The following is a 21,435-nucleotide window of genomic DNA, read 5'->3' as shown; positions in this document are numbered from 1 at the left end:
AAAAGAAAGCAAAGATCAATTCAAGATGGAGGATTATAACACCGGTAAGCAGAGAACTACACTTCAACAATTTGCATTTGTGAACAAAAGTTGAACAAAAATAAAAGCTTATGTAAATATATGTAAGCGTACAAGAGTAAAAAGTATATAAAGTGATCAAATGTCTAAAAATGGTATGAGTACAAATGGTAGAAAGTGAGGCCAGCACAGTCTAGCTAATCCTATACAAATGATGTGGGGAATAGTATAACTATGTACAAAGCCTCCAAATATAAAATGGGAATCGAAACAAGGAATCTAGAGAAAGGAGGAGGAGTGCCATTTAGTCATGATCATCTGCATCATCCTCATCATCTATCTCCCTATCACTATGTTACACCAACGTAGATATGCCAATGACAGTCTATCGATCTACCTCCGCCATGTCCTCAACGTCGTGTAACTCCTACAATTTAAAAACTAATTAGCTAATGTGTGAATACTTTAATTGAAAGTAGAATGACATTTAATCAATATTACTTACAAAAGTAGCTGGTGGAGGTAGTTAGGTCTTCGCATATCTATAAAATTGATAGGTGGTCTTCTCTATCTCCTGAGAAGTGGGTTTGTGACCATAGTCCTTCACCTATTATTTAAAAAACATGAATTATTGTGGCTGTTATAAAGAAAATTTGACACTACAACAGAATGAGGGTCTAACAACAAAAATAGTAGTGCTTTTATAACTAGAAGGGTATGGAGATGTCGGGCTTATTTTGCTACGAAACACTGCTATTTTTGTTGACGGAATCACTGCTGAGAAATAAAAATAGCAGCAAAATATCATTGCTATTTTTGCTACTGATGAGCCAGCAATTACATTGCATAGAAAAAAAAAAATTGGGGTAGACTGGGTCTGCACACACAGGACTCCCCAGTCTACCCTAACTCTTTTTTTAAATTGATATAGATAGTTTTTTGATACAGATAGAAACTTGAAAAAGAAATTAAAATTGGGAAGAATGCAAGTGAACCAAATATATATTATATTTCTCCCTTTGGCCATTGTTTACTGCTTATCACATCCTTCACAAACTTCAAGGGAAATTCTGACTTTCTGACAAACTAAATGACAATACTAGTGACAACGAGATTGACAAAACATACTGCATCTTCATTGTCAAAATAACTGTCAACTATCTGATTACCAAATATGGGACAAGCTTCGTCAGGGATGGTGATCTCCTCTTATCTTTGATCTCCGCAATCTGCAGTCTCTCAAAAAGGAATGAGGCCCAATCAATGTGAACCCCACGCTCTGCATTCCACAACGGTGCAAACGCCTCTTTTGACATGTATGCTGTCTTTGCCAACAAACAGATTTTATCCAAGTACCAAAATAGATGCTTGCTTCTCATTTTTTTCGCATTTCTCACCATATAATAGGCCCTGGTGCCCTGTGGGGCCCAAACTCCCCTTTCATGATAGAATCCGTAATCTTCTTCAGCTTTGCACCCTTTTGATTTGGCAACTTAAACACCTCAGCCACTAATTGTGGCATCACCTCTTTGTCATCAGTGATGTAGCCCCTGTTTTCCCTCAAATGGTGCATCTGCTGCTCTGCATAAGGATTTTGCTGCCATGCAGACCAAGGCAACTGTGCATACTCAAACAATCCAATCCGCTTTAGCCAAACCTGCGTTTCATCTTCATGCAAATCAATACCTTCATCTGACTCCGTGTTGTCGCTCTGGGCTTCTGATACATTCTCGGCTTCATCATCATCTTCGATCACCTACACAGCAACCCGCGGCGTCTTCAATTCCTCCAAAGCTACCTTCATCGAACGCGTCTGTGCCATAAGATCACTACCTTGCTCCTGCGACTGCATGAAGAATTTCTTCCTCAAACTCTCAGAGAACATCCTGAAAAAGACACAGAAAACCCTCAAAAACACCAAGCTTCCACACACTTTGATTTAGACCAGTCAGGCACGTCGACCCTCATAGGTTTATCACGGTCTTCCTTCTCAAAAAGCGCACCCCATGCAAATTTCTCAAAAGGTGTGCCCAAAATCTGTCTCACACGTGGCACCACTCTTTTCTTAACTTGAGTGCAAAGATTCCCTCAAAAAAATTTATTCCCCTCATTTTGACTTCCATTTTGGCTATCCCTCTGACAAAATATCTGACAACCACATTGTCTATCCAAAAACTTCTTTCCCACAAACATTCCGATTCCGCTTCGGCCTGCCATCAACTTCCCGTGGAAACCTGGTTGCCAAATTACTTTCCTCCTCACTAATTCTACTCTGCCTTCTAATTCAACTTCCACATGCCTCACAGCAATGTCTTCAGCCTTATTAATCATCCATCTTGGAATTTCAGGAATCTTGCCATGAAACTTCTTCAGTCGGAATCCATTTACTAGCTTAGGGATAGGAGTTCCAAACACATCTATCAATCTAAAAGTTCCTTGCCCCAATTCTTGCACAATCTGATATGGACCAAAATATCTAAGCTTCAACTTTCCCGGGTGGCCCTAGTTTCGAATTGTACATCATCACCCAATCACCTTTCTGAAAAATTTTGAATTTGACCTGCCTTGTCATCCATGCTTGCCTTCTATTTTGACTTACTTCCGCCACATAAGCACTGTAAATTCTATCTTCTTCCAACTTTAACAATTCCTGCTGCCTATGCATCACTGAATCTTCAGGGCTCAATCTATGCTGAACTGCAAGCCTCAAGCTAGATATCACATATTCCATAGGGACAACTGCCTCAATCCCATAAACTAGCTTAAAAGGTGTCATGCCTGTTGCCACTTTGTATGCAGTCCTGAATGACCACAATGCTGAATCCAATTTCTCATTCCAATCTGTCCTATTTTCAGAAACAATCTTCTTCAAAATCCTCACTAGCACCTTATTTGTGCTTTTCGCCTGCCCATTTGCTTGCGGATGATACGGGGTAGATTTCTTATGAAGAATCATGTGCTTGGATGTCAATTCCTTAATGACTGAATTTAGAAAATGGACACCTTGATCCGACACCAATTCTATCGGACACCCAAATCTGGTCATCATTTTGTACAGGAACCTAGCCACACTGGCTACCTTATTATCCTTCAAAGCCACTGCTTCCACCCATTTGGTGGCATAATCTGTTGCAACTAGGATGTACCTTGCTCCAGTTCTTCTTGATTTTGGCTTAATCGGCCCAACAAAATCAAGACCCCATTTTTGAAATGGTTCAAGGGGTAATGTCGGATGATCCTGCATCCGATCCATGGATGTTGGTTGGCCCATCTTCTGGCATTGCACACATTCTCTTGCAAATGAATAAGCGTCCCTCAGCAATAATGGCCACCAAAGTCCAGCTTGCATAATCTTCCTACTAGTAATCTCTCCCAAAAAATGACCTCCAGCTACACCAAAATGTGCTTCTTGTAAAACTGCCTTCTTTTCTTCATCTGGCACACATCGCCGAATGATCTGATCTGCTCCTCTTCTATACAAAGATCCAGCAATTATCAAAAAATTTCTGCTCCTTAGAACAAACTTCTTCCTCTGATCAGTTGCTGTCATGTTGGAAGGTAATACCCCATCTGTCAAAAATTGAACCATTTGGTCATACCAGTTGTCATATGCTTGACCTTGAACCTGAAACAATTCCGCATCTGCTGGCAATTCATCAGACACCCCTGGTGCATCCAAGACATTTTCTAGCCTGCTCAAATAATCCGCCACTGCATGCTGATTTCCAGGTGTATGTACTACAGTGTAATCAAATTCCTGCAACAAAAGCATCCATCTTGCAAGCCTTCCTTCCAGCTTTGGTTTATTTACCAAAAACAACAGAGCTTGATGATCCACATGAAAAACAACTTTGTTTTCCAACAAATAATGCTTGAATTTTTCCAATGCAAAAATCATTCCCCTGGCTTCTCGCTCTGTGACAGTGTAATTCCTCTCCGCTGGATTTAGCATTCTACTTGCATAGTATACTAGTCTAAACCATCCTCGAACCTTCTCCTGCATCAAAACAGCTCCAACTGCCATATCCGACGCATCCACATAAATATGAAAAGGTAACTCCCAATTTGGCGGTTGAAGGATAGGTGAAACTACCAACATTTTCTTGATAATCTGAAAGGCTTTTTCCTGTGCTTCACCCCACACAAAATTCACATCCTTTTTGGTCAAATGACTCAAAGGTGCACACACATCTGCCAAATATCTCAGATAACGGTTATGCCATTTAGTTTGACCAAGAAACCGCATAATTACCTTCAAATTACTCGGTGCTATTGCCCTCTGAATTGCACTAATCTTGTCAGCATCAATTGACATCCCTTCCTTGGATATGATGTGACCAAGTAGCTTTCCTTTTTGAACTGCAATAGCACATTTGTGCGGGTTTAAAGCCATTCTAAACATCCTGCACCTCTCCAAACATTTTCTTAAATGCTCCAAATGTTTAATCTTCTCCCCCAAAAACTGAAAAATCATCCATGAAAATCCGCATAAATTCTATCAAATATGGTTCAAAAGTTTTGAAAGCTGCTTTTGAAAATGAAGGTGGTCCATTCTTCAAACCAAAGCTCATCATTGTATAAGCAAATGCTCCCCATTCAGTGATAAAAGCTATCTTCTCAATGTCCTCTTCTGCCATTGGAATCTGATTATAGCCAGAAAATCCATCAAGAAAGCTATACATCTCATGCCTTGCAACATCATCCAGAACTGAATCAATGAATGGCAATGGAAATGGATCTGCAATGGTTGCTGCATTCAACTTTCTGTAATCCACACAAACTCGGATTTTCCCTGACTTCTTTGGCACCACCACAATTGGGGACAACCACTCTGCTTTATCCACTAGGATGATAAATCCAACGTTGAGAAGTTTATCCAACTCTTCCTTCACCTGTTTGGCGTAATTCGGATTCATTCGGTACCTTTGCTAAATCATAGGCACCGTATCCTCCTTTAAATTTATCTAATGCCTATACACCTGGGGATCCATACCCTTCAAATCAGAATAATCCCAAGTAAACACATCCATGAATTCCTGCAACAACACCTTTAAATTGTCCTTGAAATCATCATCCAGGTTGACACTCACTTTGACAACCTTCGGATTCTCCACAAATCCCAAATTTAAATCCTGAAAATCATCTTCCTTCACTCTGGAAACCTTCTCCATCAATTTATCATACAAGAACTCTGCTCTGATTATTGCCTCCTTAGGCGCGATCTCTGCAGCATCATCAACTTCTTCCACCTTGTCATTATCATCAGTTTTTTCTTCCTTTATCTGCAGAATCTGTTCGGAAGTACTGTCGACTGTTTGACAAAATACATCCTCCTGAATCGGATAATCAACATATCTGACTTATCCTCCTTATGCTCCTCCTTATCCAGGGATTTCTTCTTTCTCTTCTGCATTTCCTCTTTCTGTTGAACATCCAAAATTCCCTCAGTTACTTCTTCACGAACATCCTTCTGTTCCTCCCAATCCAATGGAGACTTTAGCTTTGCTTTGGAACGTGTAACTGCCAAAACTTCCAAATCTTGTACAACACACTCCGAACAGTCACATGTTATTCCACATTCCGCTATTACTCCACTTGCTCTTGCTTCCAAACAAACATCCACATTCACCATATTACTCTGAGGAGGTTTATTCACTTCCGCCTGCTGCATAGGTGGCGCAGGTAACTGAGGTAGTTGTTGAGGAGGTCTTGGTTGATTCCACCCCTGCGGAGTCCAGTTCTGCTGATTCCAGCCTTGCTGATTCCAATTCGGTGACGGCTGCCAATTTTGCTGTTGTGACCATCCCTGTTGTTGATTCCAATTTCTTCCCCATGATGGCCGAAAATTTTGCCATCCACCAAATCTTGATCTTCCTCCTTGATTAAAATTTCCTCTAAATGTCTCCCTGATGGTCTCCAATTCGGATAGGGTTGCTGCGGTCTCTGCCATCCTTGATTTCCAAATGATCTCTGCTGATCCGAGGTTTCCGAAAAAATGCCATGAGACTGTGTCATATTTTGCTGCATCTTTTGTTGTATTCTCTTAGGAATTACCCCCCTAAAGCTAGGATTATACCAGCAATCGGTTGTCTTGTGACCATCTTTGACACAAATGTCACAGTGCTCTATCTTCTTTTTTGACTCCTTTTGAAGTCCCATCTCTTTCAACTTCTTTTCCACGGCCTTCTCAACTGACACCTCCTTAGTCTTTTCCTTTGACTTCTTACTTGACTTTCTCTTTTGTTTCTTCTTCTTGCTTCATCCTCTGACTCTGAATCACTACTAGAATCATCATCATTGCCTGAACTTGAATCCGTATCAAAATCCGTATCCGAATCCGACTCCGAATCCTCATCCGTACTGTCATCACTTGACTTCGTCCTCTTTTTCTCCTTCTTCTTCTTCCTCTTTGAATGTCTTTTTCCAGAGCTCAAACTTGATAAACCAAACCTTTTCTTTGCTCGAGTTGTAGTATTAATGAGTTCATTCATTCCTCTCGCAACATCAACACCAGCCTACTGCATTCCGTAACTCCTTTCTCAGGCCTTTAACATAATATGCTGCCAGCATCTCATCAGTGGGCCTTTCTTGAGGAGTGAGCCTTCTCACATACCGATTGAACCTCTGTGTATAATCTTCCACAAACATCCTCTTTTGCTTTACTGCTTTAAGTTTTGTCAACACATCATTGGCGGTCTTTTCCACCCGAAACCGATTCAAAAATGCAATCCTCAATGCATCATAATTTGCAAAATGTCCTGGCACAAAATTGCTAAACCATTGCACAGCTTTCCCCTCAAATGTTGCCTCAAACTGGTGCATTTTGGCTTGCGCATCATATACTCTGGCAAATCCTCTAGCCTGCCATCAAGTCTCAAATTGAGCTACGTGACAATCAGAGTCTTCTTTTTACTTTCCTGAAAAGCTTCCGAATTTGACGCACAAATCTGCTCTAGCCGCTGCTGCCATGTTAAAAGGTCTATTTGGGGGTACTGCCTGTTGGTTCTCCTATTCGGTATAACGGATTGAATTGCAACCGTCTTCGAGGCAATAATGCTTGTTGTATTACTGCTGTTGCTAATACATGTGGAAATCCTCCTGCTAATCCTGGAGTTTCTACCCCTGAATTTACCATCGCATTCTCTGAATCCTCATCAGACCTATCTGTTGACATTCCAATGTCATCACCTTCATGCGACCATCGTTGATGTTCGTCATCTCCCCGATGCTGCAAACCCAAACGCCTTGCTTTTGACCTTGTAAAATAGAAATGAGATGATTCCCCTGAATCCTCCAGAGCGAACTCAAACCCCCGCCGCTATTAATGCATGAATGAAAAAATTTCTAACCGTTGCCTGCATGAATCTCTTCATCTTCCAGCACTCACCATTAACAGAAGAATGTAAGCCCGCGCATGAAATTCATCACAAACACCGTGATCGCCAAGTGTTTACTGCTTATCACATCCTTCACAAACTTCAAGGGAAATTCAGACTTTCTGACAAACAAAGTGACAAACTAAATGACAATACTAGTGACAACCAGATTGACAAAACATACTGCATCTTCATTGTCAAAATAACTGTCAACTATCTGATTACATAAATCTCCATATCTACGAATCAAAAATCCTTCTTCTTCTATTGCGGATAACTACTACTACTTCGCATGACATTTCTAAATTCCATGCAGATTTCAAAAGACACTTCACACCACATCCGATTATGACAAATTGAAAGACAAAAAAGTAGACAAAAGTAGCATCTAATTTTCAGCCTTAAACAGCCATATACAAAAATTTTCTAGGAAGAGGAGGCTAATCAAATCCCTCATCGGATTGCTCCGGCTCGTCTTCATCTTCACTTGCTTCACCCACTTCACGCTCATAGTCCAGATCTTCCTCTTCCTCTACCTCTTCATTCTACATACATGCAAACAAGAGTAAGATAAGTATAAAACAATAAAAGACAATTACATATAGATAAGAGAAGGGCTTAGCAGCTACTTACCTCGTTTAGCTTGAGTCCCCAAAATGGACTCATTCAAGTGTACACCTTGTGTACACATCCAAGACCACAATTGTAGACATGGGGCTCTATATCCATAATCATACTCTTCTTTTATTGGGTCACGTCCAACAACCTCCCTCTACGAAAAACAATTTAAAAAAGATACAATTAGTTAAAAGAAACAATATAGTTTAAAATGAAATGAAAGAGAATAAGGAAAATAGTAAAATAGATACTTACAAAGCAAGCAATGAAGGAGGATTTTCCTCCCAAGCCAAAGTGCGACGCTCTTCGCTTCCATAGTCGTGAAGAACTTGCCACCAATTACTATCAAAAAGAACTTGGATGCTATGGATAGGAAGCCAAGTCCTCCACACTCCACCAAGAGTTGCCACCATCACCTCCGACATCTCCGACCACTCTGACCGCCAGTGCCCTCCGACCGCTCCGACCACCGTCACCGCCGGTGTGCTCTTACCACTTTGATCGCTAGTGCCCTCCGACTGCTCCGACCACTCCGACTGCTCCGACTGCCGTCACCGTTGGTGTGCTCCGACCACTCCGACCGCCGGTGCCCTCCGACTGATCCAATCACTCCGACTGCCGATGTGCTCCGACCACTCCGACCCCTGGTGCCCTCTGAATGATGGCTCCAACCTCTAGTTCCCTCCGATGACTCCGACCGCCGTCTCACCGTCGGTGCCCTCTAACCGCTAGTGCTCTTCGACCCCTCTGATCTCGTTGGTCCCCTTCAACATCTCATACATGCATGGCCAGCTCCGATGGAACTCATGGAGGCAACACCCCTCTCCCTTTCCCAAGGTAGGGAGATATCCTCTTCGGGATCCTGAGCACCATCTTCCTTTCCCCTCTCCCTTTCCCAAGGAAGGGAGAGATCCTCTTGAGCACCACCCGAGGAGGAGGACACCCAAGGACGGGTTAAGGGGAGGACTCTCTCAGTAGCATAGACACAGTCTGGGATACACTCTCATAGGAGAGGACACTCTCGTGTATCACCTTTAGTTCTAACACAGTCCTTCTATCGAAGAGTAGAGTCTCCATTGTAGCATTCCTTTTTGGTATTGTGATTGTAGTGTTGCACTCTATTGGTTTTTTGTCTATCTCTTTGTGTGAGCGAGGTGAGTGACATCGTGTGAGTGGTGTGCGTGGTGTGAGAGGCCTGTAGGGGTACTGCAGTGCTAGGTGGTGGTCGGAGAGCATGGTAGACAGTGTAGAGCATAGGTCTTGCATGTCTAGCTAGTGAGGTCGACTCATCCTTGGTGGGTATACTTCCCTGAGAGGATCCACGCTCCCTTCTCCCCCAACCATAGTGTTTGTGTCAGTTGTCTTCGAGCTCCCTATACTAGGAAGAACTGATGGAGTCATCTACAGCTTAGACTAAATTTGGCGATCACAGTGGGACTCTCCTAGAGGTCAAGGATAGTCTCAATTTTTTTTTTATTTTTTTTTTGGTGATTTTTGATCGTGGGGCGAGAGGAGTGTTGTGCATGCCCCCGAAGACTAGAGCTTTTGGAGGTGATTCACCCCTTCATTCTCCTCTTTGAACTAGTCATAGGGTTCTTCCTCGCTCCCTTACTCTTCCCTCAGCATCTTCCTCTTCTAACCCTATGGCAGCTCCAAGGCTAAAGCCATTGGCTACTGTCCTTAACTGCGTGCCAGTTAAGCTACCAAACTTCAAAGGTACCATCAGTGAAGATGCGAAAGACCATGTGCAGCGGTTCCTTACTATATGTGACTCAAGAGGTCTCAACCGAGACGATGCACGCTTGGTCTTGTTCTCGACAATGCTGGAAGAAAGTGTCGACCGGTGGTACAGTCAATTTTCCATCAACCACTTCTTGGATTGGGCCACCCTTAGGCTACAGTTCTTGGCTACCTTTCGGCCAGGGAACTACTTTGACCTCATCACTCAAGAGCTCAACCAACTCTCCATGAAGGCGGGGGAGTTAGTGGCCCAACTTATCCACAAGAGCTAAAGTTTTGGTCCCAAGATGTTGGAAACTACATGCTGCAACAGTGGGTGCTTCGAGCACTCCCAATGAAGATGAGAGAGACTTTTCCACCCCAAGGCACCCTGTAAGACTTCCAAGACAGATCTACACAATTGGAGAATGCTCGCCTCATGGTGGCAGAGCACAGTACCTCTTGGTCCCCACTTATCCCCGGCATGTCTTCGGCTCCTCCAATCGTTCCTCTAGCCCTGACGGTAGCTTCTACATCCACTTCCATGGATGAACTAGCCAAGCTCAAGAAGGAGCTTGAAGATTTCAAAAGGTCACAACAAGAGGACATGGCCGTGGCAGTGCTCAGGAAGGAGATCGAGTAGCTCAAGGTCAAAGATCCCAAGACGAGTCCATGGTACCCAATATGTAACTCGCAAGGCCATCTTCCAAATGATTGTCCCTCTAAGAAATATTGCTCATTTTGCTCAAAGGCAGCGGGCCATGAGGACAAGGAGTGTTACTACCTCAAGGGACTTTGCCTTATGCAAAACAACTTAAGCAAGGTGCCTCCCTGCTTAATCCCTTTGCCGAAGACTACATGGTGACCCCAACCAATAGTGCTTCAACTTCTTCCCAGGCTCCTAACCTCCCACCAACCAAACCCAACACCCTTCTTGAACCCTCAATCAGCCCCCCAATCCCAAGCTTATATTAACCCTACCCCCACTGGGCCCTCCTACTTAGCTACCCCACATACCCTTCCCTCCCCCATGGCTACTTTCGTACAAACCCCTCCACCGCCCTAGGCCACCTCATCTCAGCAGGGAGCTCAAGTAGCCACGATAGCATACACCAATACCCCTCATTCCGGAGCAACCCTAACATACAACCCCCTACCTATGCAAATTCCATATCAAGCAAGCACTCTCCCAACCTATCAGTAGTACCTCGCAGCCGTGCCGGTCCCACAAACACCTCAATTCTATCAAAACCCACCTCTGGTGGTCTATGCGGCAGCCCCTCCAATACCTCCGATTGCTAACAACACGTATGGGGCTCGACCTAACCAAAGGTTCCCCAATCGTCGTCCTCCCAACAACCCCACCTGACCTCTTATGTGCTATCGTTGTGGGGGGAGCGGCCACATGCAAGCTCAATGCACTGTACCACAGGGCTCGCCCCCATGCCTCCATTGCCCGGAGAGCCGAGACCACTACACCCGGGATTGTCCTAGACCCCCACTGGTTAGCATGGTGGAAGCTGTGGTGCCATCTCCCAAGGTCGACACTCCAATAGTGGGAGTAGTGCCACCTCCCACTGCGGGCACTCCAATAGTGGCCGTCACCCGGTCCCAAGGAGCCCCAACAAAGACACCAACTCCTCTCCCTGGTGGTGCAGTCTACCCATCCATTGTGGACCAAGCTTATAAGGAGGCCATGGAGGAATTCATTCAAACACCACCCATGGAGAAGGAAACGGCACCTACCTTGGTCATTCCCCCAACAACCACACCTTCAAAGGTGGATGAGGAATCTACCCAACCCAAGGTTAGTAATTTAAGTTGGGAGGAAAAGTTGGCAGGAGCAAAGGTGGAAATCACCCTTCCTCACTTATGTGGTTTAAGCCAGGAAATAGGAGAGCAACTGTTAAGCTTGGTCCAGCATTGGATGGATCCAAAGGCAACTAGGGGTGAAGCCACATCTAGTAGTAGTGGGCGACGGCCCAGGAGGCAACAAACAAGGGAATGCCTCACTGTCCCACGAGTGGCCGATCACCGAAGCCCAAGGGTGACAGTCTCCGTGGGAGGAACTCAAATTACAGGAGCCATTGTGGATGGTGGTTCTGGTGTTAACATCATGCCCGAAGCTACTAGGAAAGTCTTGGGTCTCCGAATTACTGAGCCAGCTCCCTTCGCCATCCAAGTGGCAGACCAGAGATAAGTGATGCCCGTGGGACTAGTTAGGCAAGTTCTGATCTGTTTTGAAGGATTAGTATGTGAAATGACTTTTGTGGTGTTAGACCTCCCACCAGCTTGAGGGGCCTACAACTTACTCATTGGAAGGCCTTGGTTGAGGGGCAGCTCAAGTGATCCATGATTGGGGTCGGGACAACTTGCATATCCCTAACCCAGAGGGGAAAATGACCTTGCCCTTGGAAAAAGGCCCCGATGAGAGTGCTCGGGGCACTGCCCTACATGACATGATTCCCATTCGAGAGGAAGGACCCAATGACGAGGAAGAACAGGAGGAATGGCAAGCCTTACCAGTGGATGAGGCCTGGGATCCATTCGGTTCAGAGGGAGAGGCAGCAGAACCTCTATGGAATTGGTTAAAATCCTATGAGGGGTTCCACTACAACATGGTGGACATAGTGAAGTTGGACCCAGACCCTATTCAAGAGCTGCTCCAAGAAGAAGAGCTCTCAAAAGAAGCAGGAGTATGGGATTGGACAGAATCTCTGCTCACTCTGGCCTCCTCCTCTGCAACAGTGTCTCAATAGGAAGAGATAGAGGTCATAGGTCTAGGGGAACCTGAGTTTTCTCGACAACCTCGCAAGAAGGTCTCTCAAGAGGAGTCATCAGAGGCACCTATAACCCCTCCTAGACGCCAGAAGGAGAGGTGGGTAGAGCACCTCAAGGCTTGGGAAGAAACCTTGCTAGTAGAAGAGATACCCGTTGATTGGATGGAGAAACGCATTGGTGATTTCCCTCTGGACAACACCCCAGCCCATGACCCCTTATCTTTCCATCAAGCAGCACTCGGCATCGCTCATCTTCCACCAACCACTTACCACCATGAGGAGGTGAGAGAGCTAAACCTAGTGGGCACATTAGAGGAGGTGAGAGAGCTGAACCTGGGCACATCAGAGGAGCCACGCCCCATCTTAGTGGCAGCTTGGGTCTAGGAGGACCCTTCCACTCTTCAGAGAATCACTAACTTTTTCAAAGAACACCAAGAGGCGTTTGCATGGACTTACAAGGATCTTCCAGGGATAGACCCAGCCATTTGCACTCACAAAATTTCACAAAAAGAAGGCAGTTGGCCAGTCAGGAAGGGCATCTACTGCGTGAACCTAAAGTATTCCGAAGTGCAGAAGAAAGAGATAGACAAGATGGAAGAGGCAGGCATCTACTGCGTGAACCTAAAGTATTCCGAAGTGCAGAAGAAAGAGATAGACAAGATGGAAGAGGCAGGTATCATCGTTCCCATTAAGCACTCCGAGTGGTTGTCACCTATAATAGTGGTGATTCCAAAAAAGAAGACCAACAAGATTAGGATCTATGTAGACTTCAGATCCCTCAATCAAGGCACTTCGGAAGATGTGGCTGGCCAAGGGTGGTGGTTCAAGAGAAACGCCTATCTCAACTCACTCTGGTGTTTGTGAAGTACCACGTATCGGGTCTCCGTCTCCAAAAAATAAAAAAAATCCCCCTCTTCGGTTCTTTTTTCCTTCTTCTTTTATAAGAGACGCAAAAAAAAATAAAAAAAATCTCTCTCTCACCCAACCTCCTCACCGACCAATCTCTCACTCGTCACCCACCCTTTTCCTCTCTCTTCTCCCTTTCCCTCTCTCTTCTCCCCTTCCCTCTCTCTTCTCCCCTCAACTCTCCTCACCGACCAACCCAACCTCCCCTTCTCCCCGATCAAGCAAAAATAAAAATAAAAAAATCCCCCCTTTGTATTTTTTCCCCCAAAAAAACCCTCCTTCAATATTTATTTTATTTTATTTTTCCAAAAAATCATTTCCCCCCGCAAAAAAATCGACTCCCCCATCTTAGTTTTCTTTTTTCTATTAAAAAACAAAACAAAAAACCAACAAAAAAAAACAAAAACAAAAACACCCTCCACCTCTCTCTTTCTCTTTCTCTCTCTCTCTCTCTCTCTCTCTCTCTCTCTCTCTTTCTCTCTCTCTCTCTCTTTTCCCCCTTACCTCACCCACCCACCAGTGACCACTCCCCTCTCACTCATCCCACCGACCACCCCCCTCACACTTAACTCACCGACCAACCAACTGACCACTCCTCTCTCTCTCTCTCTCCCCCTCACCGACCACCCCCCCTCTCTCCCTCTCTCTCCCTCCCTCACCCCACCGACCACCCCTCCCTTCACTCCTCACCAACCACACACTCCTCACCCCCCTCACCTACCCCTCACCTCACCGACCACTATCCAACCCCCTCACCTCACTGACCACTTCCCACCCCCCTCACCTCACTGACCACACACTCCCCCAATCCCTCACTCCTCTCCCACCGACCAACAGCCCCACCCCCCCTTGTTTGATCACCCCCCTTCGTCCTCCTCTCTTTCACGGCTGTGCACCGGCTGTGCACCATTGTTGGAGCTTGTTGGTGCAGGCCACCGCAATAGTGCTAATGAGCTATCCTCAACCTTCCACCCTCGACGATCATCATGGTTCTCTCTAATGACATTGACTTACTACACCCTCCAGCAGAGGTGGAGAAAAAAAATTAAAAATTGAAACCTCATGCAGTCTCCAAATTCTTTCTTCATGGATGGGAAATGTCAGGATGTTTCAGCCTCACCACGGTGTTTAGTCACTCCCAGAGTGTTGTGCTATATGGAAGCCATTCTACCGTCTTATGCCAGCCCAATAGGAGGCCGTGCGTGTGAGGGCAGTTCATTTAGAAAGAAAGGAGATTGATCAATTTTAGCACATTGTCAAGGTGAGTTCTTTAACTAGCCTCTTGGATTTGTACTCTGGGCAAACCTTCCTGCCATGCCCCACCACACCACCCCCCCTTTAAAAAAAACAAATATGATAATACTAGTTTTTTTTAAAAAAACAAACCAAAAGGTTGCTCCCCCTCTTACTTCACCCCTCATCGACCATGCCTTTTCCCCCCACCCCACCCCACAAACCAACCACCCCCCTTTCCCTCCCCCAGACCAACCCCCCCTCTCTCACCTTACTCGTCTCATCAACTTACCCGACCCCCTCCCCCTCTCTCACTACCCTCACTTCCCTCCGTGTGTGCGGTCACCGTCCCCCTCTCTCACCTTACACTTCTCATCAAATTACCCAACCCCCTCCCCCTCTCTCACTACCCTCACTTCCCTCCGTGTGTGCGGTCACCGTCCCCCTCCCGTCACTCCCCATCGGCACCCTCTCTCATAATAACCACCACCTCTCACCTTTGCATTATGCTGCCTCACATGGCCAATCTGAGGTACTTTTGTTGCTATTGGAGAAGGGTGTGTCGTTGAATGCAATGAATCATCATAGACAGATGCCTCGCGTGCTTGCTTACAAAAATGGAAGGGTATTTTGCATTGAGTGGCTTGTGGCATGGGGAGATGATATCCTCGTGTTTGATGCTCCCAATGGGAGGAAATGCCTCCATTATGCAGTAAAGAGCGGCCACTTTGATTGTGTCCAACAAGTTTTGGATGTTGTCCAGATGCCCATAGTGGCATAAACATGTGGAGCTACACCTCTACACTTGGTAGCCCAGTCCAGCCATTCTATAGTAGTTTGCTTGCTTTTAACTAAGGCATCTCTCATGTGTGCAACGCCTACAAGATCTAGTGGAAGTGGCTGTGGTTTTGGAAGCACATCATTGCATTTTACAGCACATAGAGGATCATCTAAATGTGTTAAAGAGATCTTGGCATGGGGTGTAGCTAGGTTACCGAGAAACTCTCAAGGGCACGCCCCTTCTTCATCGCTCTGTAATACCATAACACAGCATGTACATGTGCAGCTTTCCCCTTTGGCTGTAGAGCCCTTGGTATGGCCATCTCCGTGTGGCAGTTTATGAGCAGTCTTGACCCTGAAGCATAAGTTCGCTTAGAAGCTACCATGCCACATACTAGTGATGCTTGGGAGCATCAGATATTTTTTGTTAATGAAAAGCGGATCTCTTATATACTGGCCATGGCCAGATTTCATTTTGTATCTTGCATGCCTGGACTTCGTGCACTGGAAGTTCTTCGCGGACGAAGTGGCCAGTGATGATTATTGTTTAGATTGGTTTTTGTGCTTTTGTTGAGGTAACCTTCTGCCGGATGCTTTGCCCGGGGGATGACAGTGGTAATACAGTTAGTGATAGCTTGCTAGATGAAGTGCCTAGGATCTCTCAGAAATAGCTTGCTGGTGGATGAAGTGCCCAGGGGAGCTCCATGTTCAATCATTTTTCAACAGCTCGCTGGATGAAGTTGCCCAGGAGCCTAGTTGATTCATTTTTATTTATTTTGTATCCCTCTAAAAGGTTTTCCTAGAAGGATCATTGTATCATTGTATGAGGTATGCGTGGGAGCCTACTTACCGGATGTTTTGCCCCCCCCGGAGGCTAGCTTGCCAGAGAACCACCTGTGTTTTTTCTGTGGCATTCACCAAGATGATGAATTAAGTAGTAGTGGGTGACCTGTGGACGAGAATCTAGGTCTTCCCGGAGGCTAGCTTGCCAGAGAACCACCTGTGTTTTTTCTATGGCATTCACCAAGATGATGAATTAAGTAGTAGTGGGTGACCTGTGGACGAGAATCTAGGTCCTCCACACTCCACCAAGAGTTTCCACCATCACCTCCGACATCTCCGACCACTCCGATCGCCAGTGCCCTCTGACCGCTCTGACCATCGTCACTGTCGGTGTGCTCCGACCACGTCGTCACCGTCTCGGTGTGTTCCGACCACTCCGACTACTAGTGCCCTCCGACTGCTCCAACCACTCCGATCGCTGGTGTGCTCCAACCACTCCGACCCCCGTGTGCCCTCCAATGGCTCCAACCGCCGGTGCCCTCCGATGACTCCAACCACCGTCACCGCTAGTGCCCTCCGACCGCCATCACCGCCGGTGCCCTCCAACCGCCTTCGACCCCTCTGACGGTTGGTCCCCTTTGACATCTCATATGTGCATGGACAACTCCGATGGCACTCATGGAGGCAACACCCCTCTCCCTTTCTCAAGGCAGGGAGAGATCCTCTTTGGAGATCCTGAGCACCATCTTCCTTTTTCCTCTCCCTTTCCCAAGGTAGGGAGAGATCCTCTTCGAGATCCTCTTGAGCACCACCCGAGGAGGAGGACACCCAAGGACGAGTTAAGGGGAGCACTCTCTCGGCAACATACACACAGTCTTGGACACACTCTCACAGGAGAGGACACTCTCTCATGTATCACCTTCAGTTCTAGCACAATCCTTCTATCAAAGCGGAGTCTCCCTTGTAGCATTCCTTTTTGGTATTGTGATTGTAGTGTTGCGCTCTATTGGTTTTTTGTCTATCTCTTTGTGTGAGCGAGGTGAGTGAGGTGTGAGTGGTGTGTGTGGTGTGAGTGAGAGGCTTGTAGGGGTACCGCGGTGCTAGGTGGTGGTCGGAGAGCACAGTTAGACAGTGTAGAGCATAGGTCTTGCACATGTCTAGCCAATGAGGTTGACTCATCCACCTGTTCCAACTCTCCCCCTATGGGATTGAAATCCACGACCTCCACGTGGTCCAAATGATGTCTGTGAATTCTGAAAATTCTGATTTGATTGTGGTTGAGTAAACCTGTCATTCCAACCACGTCCTCCACGGCCTCGAGGGGCAAATCTCCCCCTGCCTCGAGAGCCTCTAGATGAGTAAAAGGCCTGATTCCTTGCATGCTCATCATTACTGGATGAGGATGCACCACCTGTAATATTCATACCACCAAGTCCAAGCTTTAATTCTTCCACAATGAGCAATGACATAAGCTCATTAAAGTCTGGCATTCCTCCCAACCTTACTGAGATGGAAGTATCAAAAGATTTGTACTCCCGACCTAAACCACGCAATGTGAGAGCAACCAAATCATCATCATCCATTGGGGCATGAATTGATGATAGTGAATCTGCATAACCCTTGATTTCCTGAACATACTCATGTATACTCCTATTCCTTCGTGTTACATTGTGAATCTGTTGCCTTAGTTGTATCTTCCTTGCACCAGTATCTGTCTCATACATTCGGCACAATATATCCCATGCTTCTTTCGGTGTATCTGCATCTTGGATGTGAATAAGCAAGGCATCTGTTACACATATTGAAAAGTAATGCAACACTTTCGAAGACCGCTCTACCCATTGCTTGTGAGCCACCAACTGAGCATTATTTGGTTGAGGAGGTAGAAATGGCTCCGGGTCTTCATCCGACACGAGACTCCATAAACCTTTGCCTTTCAAAAAACTCTTCATTCTAAACTTCCACACTTGAAAGTTAGTTCTGTCAAGCTTCTCTCCAACAATTTGTATCGGACCATCTCCCATGTTTGCAAGGTAGTAGATGCACCCCTTTGATCACAACGTATGAAGTACCTGTAATGCTCCAAATCTCTCCAAATCACATCAAATGATTGCAATATATGTGCTTTGAGATCCCATAATGCTTCATCAACAATGTATACTCGATCAAGGTTGAAAACAAATGATACTTCTTCACAAAAAAAATTTGGTTTTTTTTCTCGCCAGAGAATCGGTCAAAGATCTTGCTCTAATTCCTTCAAATCTTGTTCAAATTTGATGTTTATGCATTCATTGGCTTCATAACACATTGCTCCAACATATTCTAGAAGGGTTTGATCAAATTCTTCAAGTTGAGTGAGAACCACCAAGTTTTGTAGCTCCCTGGTTTGCCTTTTTCTGCATATGTCAGGTACCACCTCGCACTAAAAGTGCTCTATCTCCTTTAAATCTGATCCAAATTCAAAACTTTTTGAATCAAAAGTTTAGCAACTCATAGCTCCTTGCTTGTACCAAAGGAATTTGTCCAATTTGATATAGACAAGGATTAATGCCTTGATTAGTGATGCTCTGTTTCTGGACAAAACTTCTGCAAACCTGCAACTCTTTGATAATTGACTTCAATGAGCTCCAAATACATCAAATGAGCTGCAACCAAGCTTCACAATGCCTTAGCAATGCCTTTGCTCAACTCCCCAAGCTTTGAATGGCATCAAATGGTGTAGTAATGAGTGAATGGCATGATATCTGTTAAAACTATCTAGAATTTTGCTCAGAGATGCGCCGCCTGCTCCAGAGGGCTTTAGAAGAGGGGCATTTCACAATTGAGTTGATAGGGTTCTTAGCAATGACCTAATCTACCTTGTGCTTGAAGGGTTTGGCTCAATTCTTCCTCTAGCTTCTGCAATCGGGGGGTATGTTCATTGTTTTTGTGAAAAACCAGAAACTTTTGCATAAATTCACTTCCACTTGATTTTGCTCAAATCTGTATGCATCAATCTGCTTCAAGATTCTGTATGTTGCTTGTGCCCACTTTGCTAATACATGTGCAAGCTCAAATACACGTGCCTTTGTGTATACATTTGCCAAGAGTATATTCACTTCAAGCTTTCCATGAAAGCTTAGAGAAAAAACCAAAAATTTTCACTTGCTTTATGCACTTCAATCTTCACTGAACCTGCTCTTTGGCACCTGCAATCCGCTCAAGGGAGTTTTGCTACTCTTACCAGCTAGGCCAAGCTTCAGATCTGTAACCGAAGTGAGCTCCACAGCTTTCTTTTGCTCCACAGCTTCAATGGAAATCTTCACAGCTTCTTCTTCTTCTTCCCTCTTCTCTCACTCACTCTCACAACACAACTAATGAGCTCTAGGCTCTGATACCATGATAAAAAACAGAAGAAGGAGGGAGCACACACAAGAGAAGCAAACCCTAATCCATATCCATCAATCATAAAGAAGGAGAGAAGCCATAGTCATCATCTCTCTCACACACACAAAAAAGAACACAACATAGTGTTATGTCCACACTACAAAGTAAACCTAATGTAATGTCCACACCACACATGACCAGCTGGACGCGGTCATAAACACACCACACGATATCCATCTACCATACTGTCACTCTGTCAGCACCCATGTGCTATCCTCGAGATGTATACGAGCTTGACATTTCAACACAGATAGCTCTGCAAAAGCTAAATACTGCATTAAAAGATCAAATCACACCTCAACAAATAGTGCTAGCCACCAAAGCAACAACGGAATCCACCCAACAACTCACCCTAGGCAAACGACTAAATAACATGATGTAGAAGGATGACCCAAATACACAACAAATTATGTCTGCCCTAGCCAACAGAGCTGATTGTGTGCTGCACAAGCTCGAGAATGAAGAGAAGCTGACCAAAGTAGGTAAAAGAACTCAATAGATTTTTGGGTCAGATTAAGTTGCATAACAAGTTTCTGAGATACCTAGAAAATGTGGCACATGCGTTATATTCTCTCACCAAGAAGGGAGCGGAATTTCTTTGCTCAGCTAAATGCCAAGAGGCATCTAGGAATCTTTAAAAAATGCTTTGACTAGTGCACCAATTATTCAGATGCTGGAATGGGACAAGACATTCCATGTGTTCGGTAGATGCATGAGACGTGGCAAATCGGAAGTGTGCTAATGCAACAAATAGATGAAGGATGGTATAGGCCCATCTACTATGCCAATAGAATGTTGTCACATGTAGAAAAGAACTACAGCACCACAGAAAGGGAAGCCCTTGGATAGATATACTCAATCAACAAATTCTACCACTACTTGTTGGGAAATCTGTTTGTATTCCATGTAGACCATTAGTCATTACTGTACCTGGTGAGCAAGCTAGATTTGACTGGAAAGTTGGCAAGGTGGATGCTGATCTTGCAGGAGTTTAGCTTCACAATTGTGCACATGCCTGGAAAACCAAAATGTAGCGACTTCCTTACTAGGATTGATACAAGGGAGTAGCTAATTGGTGTGTCTAACCAGCTCCCATATGTAAATTTGTTTGCAGTACAATTAGCAAGTATGGATTGGAATTGATACTTTGACATGCTACAAGAGCCTTCCCTACTGATCATGACCAAAAATCAAAGGAAGAAGCTTGCAGTCAAAAGTAAGAGCTTTTTAGAAATTGTAAGTGCCCTATGCAATATGGAGATAGATCGAGTCATCCAAAGGTGTGTGCAGGACCATGAGCAGTCAGCAATGCTTGCAGAAGCACCTCATTAGGAATTTTTTGGACCCAAAGAGGGCCTCTTGGATTAACTTTTGATTAGGAATGGACCAATAGGAAGAGGGCTGGGTGCACATTTTTGACTTCTTTGACCCTAGGGGGCCTAGGCTTTGGTTTGCTAATGGGGCCTAATTACTACTCTTGTCCCCCTACCTCTTGGGCCCAAACTTAGAGGTCCCCCCACCTAGAATCGCACAGATTAAAAACCCTAAAAATTAAAAAAATTTAATTTTTTCCCAAAAGTATGTTTTCCCTCTCAAACTTCCCCCCAACATACTCTAGGTTTGGAAAGCTCATTTTGAACCTCTTTCTTCCTCTTCTAAGCTCTCCATTGCTGCAGAAACCCCATACCTCTCAAGCTCTCCCTCCTTGTCAAGCTCCCTCAGTCTCAAGCTCCCTCTCTCTCTTTCTTCCTTTTCTAAGCTCTCCATTGCTGCAAAAACTCCATCCCTCTCAAGCT

General features: G+C 45.0%; 1 pseudogene; it reads left to right on the top strand.

Moving 5' to 3' along the window:
- The first annotated feature begins 14,843 nt into the window (after window positions 1-14,843).
- Window positions 14,844-15,967, top strand: LOC147615356 (E3 ubiquitin-protein ligase XB3-like; annotated as a pseudogene).
- The last annotated feature ends 5,468 nt before the right edge of the window (window positions 15,968-21,435 follow it).

Source organism: Cibotium barometz, chromosome 40 (genome assembly GCF_041138505.1).
Source record: "Cibotium barometz isolate CiBa-2024 chromosome 40, ASM4113850v1, whole genome shotgun sequence".
NCBI classification, from domain to species: domain Eukaryota; kingdom Viridiplantae; phylum Streptophyta; class Polypodiopsida; order Cyatheales; family Cibotiaceae; genus Cibotium; species Cibotium barometz.
Note: the sequence above shows the minus strand (reverse complement) of the source record. Positions and strands in the feature narration are given on the sequence as shown.